Below are 13,006 nucleotides of genomic sequence, written 5' to 3'. Positions count from 1 at the left end.
CACTGGAAAAATGACTTACATTTACTCATAAGGCAGAAATAACTTTTTGGTCCAATCTACGTATGGACCATAAAGAACAATGCAGTAATAACTAAATTACTTAAACCATATTTTCTTACAGAGCCATGACCCAGGTCTGTTTTGTTCCTTTCTTGCCCTATCTTGGGTCCATGGACTCATTTCCCAACCCCCAATTCAGTCTAAACTCTTCCCTTCTGCAAGCTAACAGCTCATTCAGGCTGGCGGGCTCCTTGATCATGGAAAAGAGAGACTTGTCAAGACAAAAGGTATAATTCACCTTCCTATTACCCAAGAAATGTAAAAACACGTGTGTCATGGTCAGTTTCATGTGTCAACTTGACCAAGTGGTTTGTCTGGCTGGGCAAGTGCTGGCCTGTCTGTTGCAATGGGGACATTTAATAGAATTAGATCATGATCACATCAGCTGCATCCACAACTGATTCCATTTGTCATCAGCCAAGGGAAGCATCTTCTGCAATGAGTGATGCTCAATCTAATCACTGGAAGCCTTTTAAGGAGGATTCAGAAGAGACAGGCTCTCTTCCTGCTTCGGCTGGTGAGCCTCTCCTGTGGAGTTCATCCAGACCCTCCACCAGAATCGTCAGCTTCACAGCCTGCCCTGAGGATTTTGGACCCTGCATTCCCACGGTCACATGAGACACTTTTATAAATTTTATATTTGCGAGTGTTTCCTGTTGATTCTGTTTCTCTAGAGAACCCTAACTAATACATCTTGGTACCAGGAGTGGTTCTTAAGAATCAGAATCTTAAAAATGGGTTTTTATTAATAGTTTTCTACTCTGACTGGACTCAAAGACACTAAGGGCTCTGATACCCATAATCAGAATGACACTCCCAACCCATGGAGTGAATTGGGAAAAGAGATAGTCAAAATATCACCTTTCAATTCTCCTAATGCTTCACTTTTACAAAGCCAGGCTCTGGGGGATAATGTTTTTAACACCTTTACAGAGTTTTATGGAAATAAGAGGTATAGAGATGTTGGCTGGTTGTTATTAGATACTCTGGCTACATTAAGGAGTAAAAAGTATGGGCTTAAGACTTCAAACAAGAAGCTTAAGCGCTGTCTGACAGATGTAGACGTTTCTATGAGTATCCTGAAGAAAAATCTTACTTCTTGTAGCCGTAGACTTGAGATCTCTGAAAATCAGACTCAGAATCTTATTGTTAGAGTAGCAACTTTACAACATAAACTGAAATCTCAATGTTGCGTGGTGTCTGCTGTTAAAGTGAGGGCATTGATTGGAAAGAAATGGGACCCTGAAAAATAGGATGGTGACATATGGATTGATAATGATGTCGGGGGTGAGGTTGAAAACCTAGGCCATGCTGAGTCTTCTCTAGATAACCCTGTAATAGTCTGCCCGGAGGACATAGCCACCCCACCTCCAAGCCTTCCTTAAGGAATTGGCCACCCAACCTCGTCCTGAAGGGATTAGCCCTAGAGTGATTAATCCTGTTTCACCAGATGAAACTGCAAATGAATGCCCTGAAGCAAATGGCTTGGAAGATATTTCTAATTCTTTTCATGACCCACCCCCACCACCCCACATTTCTTCTAGACCTATAACTAGACTAAAGTCCCAACAGGCCCCTAAAGGTGAGGTACAAAGTATCACACATGAGAAGGTACGTTATACTCCAAAAGAACGGTGTGAGTTTTCCAATTTATATAGACAGAAATCAGGGGAATATGTGTGGCAATGGATTTTAAGAGTGTGGGATAATGGTGGGAGGAATATACGGCTGAATCAGGCTGAATTTATTGATATGGGCCCGCTAAGCAGAGATTCTGCCTTCAATGTTATAGCTTGAGGGGTTAGAAAAGGTATTAACAGTTTGTTTGGGTGGTTGGATGAAACATGGATCAAAAGGTGGCTGGCATTACCTGAGGTTGAAATTCCAGAACTGCCCTGGTGTAATACAGATGAGGGGATCCAGAGGCTTAGAGAGATTGGAATGTTAGAGTGGATTTATCATGCAAAGCCTGCTCTTACACCCCAGGAATGTCTGGAGGATGCACCTTTTACCAAAACAGTGAGAAATAAATTTATGAGACTAGCACCATCATCCCTGAAAAGCTCTGCAGTTGCACTTCTCTGTAGGTCAGATATTACTGTAGGAACTGCTGTCACTGAGCTGGAATCCTTAAACACAATAGGGATAATGGGATCCTGAGTTGGCAGAAGCCAGGTGGCGGCACTTAATCGCCAAAGACAGGATAGATGTAGCTATTATAATAGACAGCAGACTCAAAGCAGGAGTCAAATTATATGACTCACAGAGATTTGTGGCATTGGCTAGTAAATCATGGGGTACAAAGAAATACAATAGAAGGGCAGTCTGCTAAATTGTTGTTCGAGCTGTATAACAGAAGAGTTCTAGGTCAAGTGAACAGAAGTCTAACCTGAATTACAAAAACACAGAGTCATGGCCTTTAATCAATTTCCAGACTTGCGATAGTTTACAGACCCAGAGCCCCTTGAATGAAGGGGAGGCCAGGTCCCTTTGAGGGAGAACCCTTTTATGCTGCCACAAATTTGTACTGTTAATCTTCCTCCAAGCCTTCCCCAAGGAGACCAATGGCCATTTATTTATTTATTTGTTTGTTTGTTTGTTTGTTTGTTTGTTTATTGCATGGGCAGGCACTGGGAATTGAACCCGGGTTTCCAGCATGGCAGGTGAGAACTCTGCCAGTGAGCCACCATGGCCCACCCAACCAATGGCCTTTTACCAGGGTAACTGTGCATTGGGAAAAAGGAAATGATCAGATATTTCAGGGATTATTAGACTCTGGTTCAGAAGTGACATTAATTCCAGGGGACCCAAAATGTCACTCTGGTCCACCAGTCAGAGGCCAGAGAGCTTATGGAGGCCAGATGATCAATGGAATTTTAGCTCAGGTCCATTTCACAGCGGGTCCAATGGGACCCTGGACCCATTCTGTAGTTATTTCCCCAGTTCCAGTATGTATAATTGGCATAGACATACTGAGCAACTGGCAGAATCCCCACATTGACTCTCTAACTCGTGCAGTGAGGGCTATTATGGTGGGAAAGGCCAAGTGAAAGCCACTAGAACTGTCCCTCCTTAGCAAAATAGAAAATCAGAAGCAATACTGGATTCCTGCAGGGATTGCAGAGATTACTGCCACTCTTAAGGACTTGAAGGATGCAGGGGTGGTGATTCCCACTACATCCCCATTCAACTCCCTTATTTGGCCTATGCAGAAAACAGATGGGTCTTGGAGGATGACAGTGGATTATCATAAGTTCAACCAGGTGGTAACTCCAATTGCAGCTGCTGTTCCGGATGTGGTATCATTGCTTAAGCAAATCAATACATCTCTTGATACCTGGTATACAGCTATTGATCTGGCAAATGCTTTTTTCTCAATAGTTATTAGTAAGGACCACCAGAAACAGCTTGCTTTAAAACTGGCATGGTCAGCAATATACTTTCACTGTCCTACTCAGGGGTATATCAACTCTCCAGCCCAATGTCATAATCTTGTCCACAGGGAACTTGATCATTTCTCCCTTTCACAGGACATCACACTGCTCCATTATATTGACGATATCATGTTGATTAGACCTAGTGAACAAGAAGTAGCAACTACTCTAGAGTTACTGGTAAGGTATTTACGTGTCAGAGGATGGGAGATAAATCCAAAAAAATACAGGAGCCTTCCACCCCAGTGAAATTTCTAGGTGTCCAGTGGTGTGCAGCATGTCGAGATATCCCCTCTAAGGTGAAGGATAAGTTGCTGCATTTGTCCCCTCCTAAAACCAAAAAAGGGGCACAACACCTAGTTGGTCTCTTTGGATTTTGGCGACAACATATTCCTCATTTGGGTGTACTATTCCAGCCCATTTATCAAGTGACCAGAAAAGCTGCTAATTTTGAGTGGGGACCTGAACAAGTGGAGACTCTGCAACAGGTCCAGGCTGCTGTAAAAGCTGCTCTGCCACTTGGGCCATATGATCCAGCAGATCCAATGGTGCTGGAAGTGTCAGTGGCAAATAGAGATGCTGTCTGGAGCCTTTGGCAGGACCCTATGGGACAATCACAATGCAGACCATTAGGATTTTGGAGCAAAGCCTTACCATTTGCTGCAGATAACCACTGTTCTTTTGAGAAACAGCTTTTGGCCTGCTGCTGGGCCTTAGTATAGACTGAACGCTTAACCATGGGCCACCAAGTTACCATGAGACCTGAGTTGCCTATTGTGTTAGTTAGATTCAGTTGTCAACTTGGCCAGGTGAGCATATCTTGTCTTGTTGCTGCGGACATAAGCCAATGGTACGTGAACCTCGTCTGTTGCCAATTACATCTGCAGTCAGCTAGGAGGCGTGTCTGCTGCAATGAGTGATGTTTGACTTAATTGGCTGGTGCTTAAATGAGAGATTGCAACGTAGCACTGCTAAGCAGCTCGGCATTCCTCATCTCAGCACTCGCAGCTCAGCCCAGGCCTTTGGAGATGCAGAAAGAAGTCACCCCGGGGAAAGTTGTTGGAACCCAGGGGCCTGGAGAGACCAGCAGAGACCATCTTGTGCCTTCCACGTAAGAAAGAACCTCAGTGGAAAGTTAGCTGCCTTTCCTCTGAAGAACCGACAAAATAAATCCCCTTTTATCAAAAGCCAATCCATCTCTGGTGTGTTGCATTCCGGCAGCTAGCAAACTAGAACACCTATCATGAGCTGGGTGTTGTCTGACCCACCAAGCCATAAAGTCGGACATGCGTAGCAGCACTCTATTGTAAAATGGAAATGGTATATACGAGACAGGACCAGAGCAGGTTCTTAAGGCACAAGTAAGTTACATGAAGAAGTGGCCCAAATGCCCATGCTTTCCACTCCTGCTGCCACATTACCGTCTCTTTTCCAGACCAGAGCTATGGCCTCTTGGGGAGTTCCTTACAGTGAATTGACTAAGGAAGAGAAAACTCAGGCCTGGTCTATAGATGGCTCAGCACAATATGCAGGTACCACCCAATAGTGGACAACTGCAGCACTACAACCCCTTTCTGGGGTGTCCTTGAAGAACAGTAGTGAGGAGAAATCCTCCAGTGGGCAGAACTTTGAGCAGTGCACCTGGTTGTTCATTTTGCCTGGAAGGAACACTAGTCAGAGGTGCATTTGTATACTAACTCATGGGCTATTGCTCATTGTTTGGCTGGATGGTCAGGGACTTGGAAAGACCATAATTGGAAAATTGGTGGCAAAGAGGTCTGGGGAAGAAGTATATGGATAGACCTTTCTGAGTGGGCTAAAAACTTGAACATATTTGTTTCTTATGTGGATGCACACCAGAGGGTGACTTCAGCAGAGGAAGGTTTTAATAATCAAGTGGATAAGATGACCTGTTCTGTGGATACCATCAGCCTCTTTCCCCAGCAACTCCTGTTGTTGCCCAAATGGGCTCATGAACAAAGTGGTCATGGTGGTAGGGTTGGAGGTTATGCATGGGCTCAGCAACATGGACTTCCACTCACCAAGGCTGACCTGGCTACAGCCACTGCTGAGTGCCCAATCTGCCAATAGCAGAGACCTACACTCAGCCCCCAATATGGCAGCATTCCCTGAGGTGACAAGCCAGCTATACGGTGGCAGGCTGATTACACTGGACCACTCCCTTCATGGAAGGGGCAGCAATTTGTTCTAACTGGAATAGATACATACTCTGGGTATGGGTTTGCTTTCCCTGCATGCAATGCTTCTGGCAAAACTACCATCCATGGGCTTACAGAATGCCTTATCCATCGTCATGGTATTCCACACAGCATTGCTTCTGATCAAGGAACGCACTTTACAGCAAATGAAGTGCAGGAATGGGCACATGCTCATGGAATTCTCTGGTCTTACCATGTTCCCCATCATCCAGAAGCAGCTGGATTGATAGAATGGTGGAATGGCCTTTTGAAAACTTAATTATGGTGCCAGCTAGGTGGCAATATCTTGAAAGGCTGGGGTAATGTTCTCCAGGAAGCTGTATATGCTCTGAATCAGCATGCTGTATGGTGCTGTTTCTCCCATAGCCAGGAGCCAAGGGGTGGAAATGGGAGTGGCACTACTCAATATTACCCCTAGTGATCCACTGGGAAAATTTTTGCTTCCTGTCCCTGTGACCCTGAGCTCTGCTGGTCTACAGGTTTTAATTCCAAAACGGGTAGTGCTTCCACCAGGAGAAACAACAATGATTCCATTGAACTGAAATCTAAGACTGCCACCTGGTCACTTTGGGCTACTGATGCCCCTGGATCAACAAGCCAAGAAGGGGATTGCATTATTGTCTGGGGTGATTGACTCTGACTATCAGGGAGAAATAGGATTGCAACCATACAATGGAGGTAAAGAAGAGTTTTCTTGGAATATAGAAGATCCCCTAGGGCATCTTCTAGTATTACCATGCCCTGTGATTAAAATCAATGGAAAACTGCAACAACCCGATCCAGGCAGGACTACCAATGGGTCTGAAACTTCAGGAATGAAGGTTTGGGTCACCCCACCAGGCAAAGAACCACGACCAGCTGAAGTGCTTGCTGAGAGTAAAGGGAACACGGAATGGGTAGTGGAAGAAGGTAGTGATAAATATGAACTATGACCACGTGATCAGTTGCAGAAATGAGGACTGCAATGCTGTTTTGTCCTGTTATACTATTTAAGTTGTAAGATATCAAGTTTAAGAATGAACATTACCCAAGGACTTGCACCCTATTCTGGAGAGAGTTACTGCATTGCAGTTATAAGCAGGACAGTTGAGTATTGTTCGGTGAAAGAAAAAAATGTGTGTTTTAATGTTTTTTATTTAGAAACTAGCATGGTTTAAGATGATATATATAGCTGCCAAGTTGACAAGGGATGGACTGTCATGGCCAGCTTCATGTGTTAACTTGATCAAGTGGTGGTACCTGTTTGGTTGGGCAAGTGCTGGCCTGTCTGTTGCAATGGGGACATTTAATAGAATTAGATCATGATCACATCAGCTGCATCCACAGCTGATTCCATTTGTCATCAGCCAAGGAAAGCATCTTCTGCAATGAGTGATGCTCAATCTAATCACTGGAAGCATTTTAAGGAGGATTCAGAAGAGACAGGCTCTCTTCCTGCTTTGGCTGGCGAGCCTCTCCTGTGGAGTTCGTCCAGACCCTCCATTGGAATCGTCAGCTTCACAGCCTGCCCTGAGGATTTTGGACTCTGCGTTCCCGCTGTCACGTGAGACACTTTGATAAATTTTATATTTGTGAGTGTTCCCTGTTGATTCTGTTTCTCTAGAGAACCCTAACTAATACAACATGTTAGATCTCACAATATTTTTCCAACATGCAATCCACACCTAAAGGGTAAAAATAGAATTTCATTCAAATTAACCCCAACTATAGTGTTTTAATGTCCTTCAGGTCTACTGAATATTTATGGAATCAATAAAATGGATCTCATCGAAAGTCCAACAAAAAATAGAATTAAGATGTCCTGAGTAGCCCATGTTAGGAGTTGGTTTTGTTTTGTTTTGTTTTGTTGTTGTTTAATTAAAGAGAAGAGACTGAAAATACTTATCAAATATGGTTTTCCATTCTTTTTTTTTTTGCCTTAGGGACATCTTATCAAGAGTAGAGGAAAAATGAATGTGGACAGAAAAAGTAGGAAATGCACAGAAGGAATGGACCACATCTTATTTGTCTCCTTCATTTCCCTCCCGTATTTTGCACATTGATCCACATATAATAGAGGTACTCAGATCAGTTGAAAAGGCAATGCATGCTTCAATTCACATTAAACTGGAAGGGTGTGTTGACTTAAGGAGCAGCTAGAACAAACAAGGGTAGGTTCAAATCTCTTCTGATCTCTGGCTAGTTAGGTATACTGTCTTGAAAACTTCCTTTGCTGAAGCTTGCATAAGACTTGCATCATTAACTGCTGATCAGCATGGCATTCTCTTTTTTTAAATTTTTTAAATTAATTTTTAAATTAAAAAAATTATTACAAGAAAGAAACACAAACATTCTTAATATGTGGTCATTCCGCTCTACATATATAATCAGTAATTCACAATATCATCACATAGTTGCATAGCATCATAATCATTTCTTAGAACATTTGCATCCATTCAGACAAAGAAATAAAAAGACAACAGAAAAATAAAACAAAAACAGAAAAAAAATTATACATACCATACCCCTTATCCCTCCCTTTCAATGATCACTAGCATTTCAAACTAAGTTTATTTTAACATTTGTTCCCCCTATTATTTAGTTGTATTCCACATGTTCTACTCATCTGTTGACAAGGTAGATAAAAGGAGCATCAGACACAAGGTTTTCACAATCACACAGTCACATTGTGAAAGCTATATCATTATACAATCATGTTCAAGAAGCATGGCTACTGGAACACAGCTCTACATTTTCAGGCAGTTCCCTCCAGCCTCTCCATTACATCTTGGATAACAAGGTGATGTCTATACAATGTGTAAGAATAACCTCCAGGATAACCTCTCGACTGTTTGGTATCTCTCAGCCATTGACACTTTGTCTCATTTCACCTTTCCCCCTTTTGACTGAGAAGCTTTCCCTGATCCCTTGATGCTGGGTCTCAGCTCATTCTAGGGTTTTTCTCAATCCCTTGATGCTGAGTCTCAGCTCATTCTAGGATTTCTGTCCCATGTTGCCAGGAGGTCCACATCCCTGGGAGTCATGTCCCACATAGACAGGGGGAGGGCAGTGAGTTTGCTTGTTGTGTTGGCTGGAGAGAGAGGCCACACTGAGCAACAAAAGAGGTTCTCTTAGGGGTGACTCTTAGGCCTCATTTTAAGTAGGCTCGACCTATCCTTTGTGGGGTTGTTTCATATGAACAAACCCCAAGATTGGTGGCTCAGCCTATATCTTTGGTTGTCCACACTGCTTGTGAGAATATCAAGAATTCAACTTGGGAAGGTTGAATTTTCCCCCATTCTCACTATTTCCCGAATGGGACTTTGCAAATACTTTTCCACTCACTGATCAAATCACTCTGGGATTTATCAGGGCATCACTCTGGACAAACCAACAAAATCTCATGTCCTACCCAAGGTTCCATGTACCTATGGTGTTCAACCAAGCTATCTACATAAGTTATATTAGGAAATGCACTAGTCAAAATATAAATTTTGTACCAAATAGACATTTTTTTTTGCTTTAGTCTCACACATAAGGTAAAATTTAAAAATATTAATTACCATCTATTTTCAGCACCCTACAGTAATGACATTCCTTTGTTTTTCCTCATGCAAAAACTTTTTTTCAATTTGTACATTTAGTCACTATCATTATACACTCTAGGCATTCCTAGATTACACCATCTCAGTCTTTATCGTCTATCTTTCTCTCTGATTTCATTTACAGCATGGCATTCTCAATGATTTGATTTGCTTCCATATTTGGTGAAGGTAGTTGTCTTTCCAACAACAACAACAACAACAAAAATATGAAAGATGATCCAAAGCAGGTTTTCAATGGCAGCTGTCTGCCCCAGTCCTGGAGGCACTACATTTAATAATGCTGCTGTTAGCAACATAAAGCATGCATTTTTCTTTTCCTTTTTTTTTTTTTTGTGTGGTTCCCATTATATCCCTAGCTTCTAGCACAGTGCCTGGCTGCTTTCATTTCACTAGAAGTTGCACCCATTTGCCAGACATTAAAGTAAATCAGTCTGATGCCTTGAGATGATGGATTCTGACAAATTGTGTGAGGCTGTCATTAAAGGGAGGACAGATTTTAGTCTCTATACAGGACATTATAGTGCTTACCTTTCTCATCCATATAGCATCTACTGTTTGAAGAACTCATCAGAACTCAAAAATTGGAAGTCAGTGAGGTCAACTAGAATTTGAGACTGGTTCCGAAGAAAACAGCAGTTTGCTCTTCTCCCCAAATTCTACCTTGTCCAGCTTCTATTTCTCAAAATGAATATAACTTCTGTCCTGCACTCCCTTTAAAATATTCAGTAAACCTAATACAGGCTATATTTCTAGAGGTCACACCGTGATTACACAGATAAAATCCTAATCAATGCTTCATTCTGTGGGGGCAGTCACTTGTTCGTCTTGATTGGAAATAACAGACAATTATAAACTTATAACCTTCTTATGATGTTGGATATGTAAGGCCATTGTGAAGGACAGTTTTGAAAATTCATTCATTCTTTTATTCACAAACGCTTTTGACTGTATTATGTGTTCCAGGAAATACTCCAGATCCTGGAAATTCAGCAGGGGACCTAACTTACCAGGTCTGTACAGGGAAATGGCTGGAATTCTCTGAAATAAATGTGGATTTAAACTACTGTCTCCATGGGTTTTGCCTACATATGGCTCTTCTTTTTCAGTACTTTAGTCTCTTCTATTTTAGTCTCTTCTCTGGTGCTTGTTTTTGTCCACTCCAGGACTAAGTATCCAACTATTTTTCAAACGTCATTGTTAGGTATTCCAACTTTGAGAAAGTGGTTACCTCTGGGAAAGAAGTGCAGGAAAATTGGGCCAGAATGGGATATGAAGGGATTCAACAATCTTTGTGACCTTTCATTTCTTTATAACATCAAGAGACATGAGCTTCAAGTTGTTTTTCCATGGTGAAGATGAACATGCTGTTCTGACCAGTTATCTTTTTTTTTAATAATTGTTTTATTTAATTTTTTTAAATACCAAAAAAACCTAAATAAATGTAAACATTCCTATTTTGATCATTCTGCTCTACATATATAGTTAATAATTCACAATATCATCACATGGTTGCATATTCATCATCATGATCATTTCTTGGAACATTTGTATCTATTCAGAAAAAGAAATGAAACAAAAACAGAAAGAAAAATTATACATATCATACCCCATTCATTGATCACTAGCGTTTCAAACTAAATTTATTTTAACATTTGTTCCCCCCATTATTTATATTTATTCCATATGTTCTACTCGTCTGACCAGTTATCTTGTCCAAACTCCCTGATTAACAAAAGCTTACATCAGGAAATGGTAGCTACCACCAGGATGAGGCTCTGGGGCTCCTCTTACAGGAATGTGTAAGAAAATTTGAGGAGAAATGTAGAGAACATCAGTATGATGCAGGTCAAATGCCACAGGCATATTGACTTACAGTCATGTTGACATGTTATTTGATGCTGAAATCTTGTCACCTAACAGGGTTTCAGAAGTGATTTCGTCTTTGGACTCTGCTGACACCTGCAGCACCTCTAGTGCGACATCTGGAGCCCAAGTTTCCCTGAAATCAGTCTTAACAAGAGTTTGGCCAAAAGGTGCTGGTATATATGTTTCTCAATCCCTGTCCCATGCAAAGCTGCACACTTCCACATGCTCGCAGGGTTGAGGTCTTGAGCATGCAAATGACTTTGTCCCAATTGCCAGTGAGGGCGCGGCCTCCTCCCTCCATCAGCCACTTGTGGCACCTGCCCACAAACTATTTTTGAACATTTTCATTACTCAAAAAAAAAAAAGAAAGAATAAAAGTAAAAAAGAAACCCAAAACATCCCATACCCCCCCTGTAGTAGTTAGGTTCAGGTGTCAACTTGGCCAACTGATAATGCCCTGTTGTTCTGTTGCTGTGGACTTAAATCAGCAGCACATGAAATTCATCTATGGCTGATAACATCTGTAGTCAGCTAAGGGGAGTACCTTCTGCAATGAGTTATGCTTAATTTAAATAGCTGAATGCTTAAAAGAGTGTCCGGCGCCGTCTCGCTCAGCTTCTGGTCCCCGGCCGGCGGAGGGAACAGGAGGGAGAGAGAGACAGACGCAGACAAATCCGCGCTGGTGAGAAACACAGATCCAAGACACGTAGCAGTTGTAAGCACAGACCTTTACTGGAGTTAAGCTTGCATTCTCTGTTACAGGTTCCGCACGGGACAGAATACCCCGCGGGGGAGCAACCTCTATGCGGCCGTCAGGCACGGCTCCCTGTGGGTCGTCTCCACCCACCCCGTCTGGGTAACCTCTTATATACTGTGCCCAAACCCAATAGGTTAATGCCACGTATACAGAGGTGATTGGAAGATAGGGTTGGTGGGCGTGTGCGTCATTTGCGGAAGCAGAATGTGAGCGCCATCTTGGCTCACTCGATGGGCGGGGGGAACTCTAGAGCAGGCTGCAGCGTGTCCACTAGGCCAAACCCGGAAAGCGGCTCTCTACATCTCCCCCTTTTTGTTTTTATAAGAGGCATGGTCCGTAGACCGTATTCTTGTACCCAGTGTCTCTATTGATGATGGTGCTCCCGTGGGCCTGAGTGGCTCACAACATAGTTTGGTGCTTTGGGGAGTCTGGACTAGGCTCGCGTCATCACACGACGGAGCCTCTGGCACCGACCAGAATGCTCACCTCATATAGAGACCGGAGAGTCCGTGAACTGGATACCACGTGACTCCTCCCTGCAGTGCTTCGCCTCGCAACTGGGTCAAGCGGGGATTATGAGAGCGACAGCCAGGGCATAGGAAACGCTGCGGAGGCCTCGGTGCAATGGCTAGAGCCAAGCCCAGTCTGGCCAGGACTGCGGCCGCAGCTCCACCGTCGAGGCGGCTAGGCGCGCAAAATTAACAGCCTCTGGTGCCTAGCTAAACACGGGTAGTGGCCAGGGAGCCTGCAACAAACCTTGCTGACAAGAGCTTTGCCCCAGGTGATTCAGACGGGCTATCTATCGAGGAGGGACGCACACCCACATTTGACTGGGAAGACATAGCTAACATGGTAGAAACACGTAGTTGCTGCTGTGTCTGGAACAAGCGTTCTAACAAACATTTAACAGTGACTAAGCCCACTAATAGTCCCACTGCCACGAGAATCCAAGTAGTCAAATTGGGCCAAGAGAACCATGAGGTGACTCGGTTCCACAGACTTTGTACAGTCTCGCCCAGTTTGGAAAGGTCGAAGGCAACGGGGGTTATTAAAACTGGTCCCCCTTCTAAACAATCGAAGGGTGAC

The sequence above is a fragment of the Tamandua tetradactyla genome, chromosome 2, assembly GCF_023851605.1.
Source record: "Tamandua tetradactyla isolate mTamTet1 chromosome 2, mTamTet1.pri, whole genome shotgun sequence".
Classification (NCBI taxonomy): domain Eukaryota; kingdom Metazoa; phylum Chordata; class Mammalia; order Pilosa; family Myrmecophagidae; genus Tamandua; species Tamandua tetradactyla.
The sequence above is the reverse complement of the archived record's forward strand: the minus strand, read 5'-3'. Positions refer to the sequence as shown.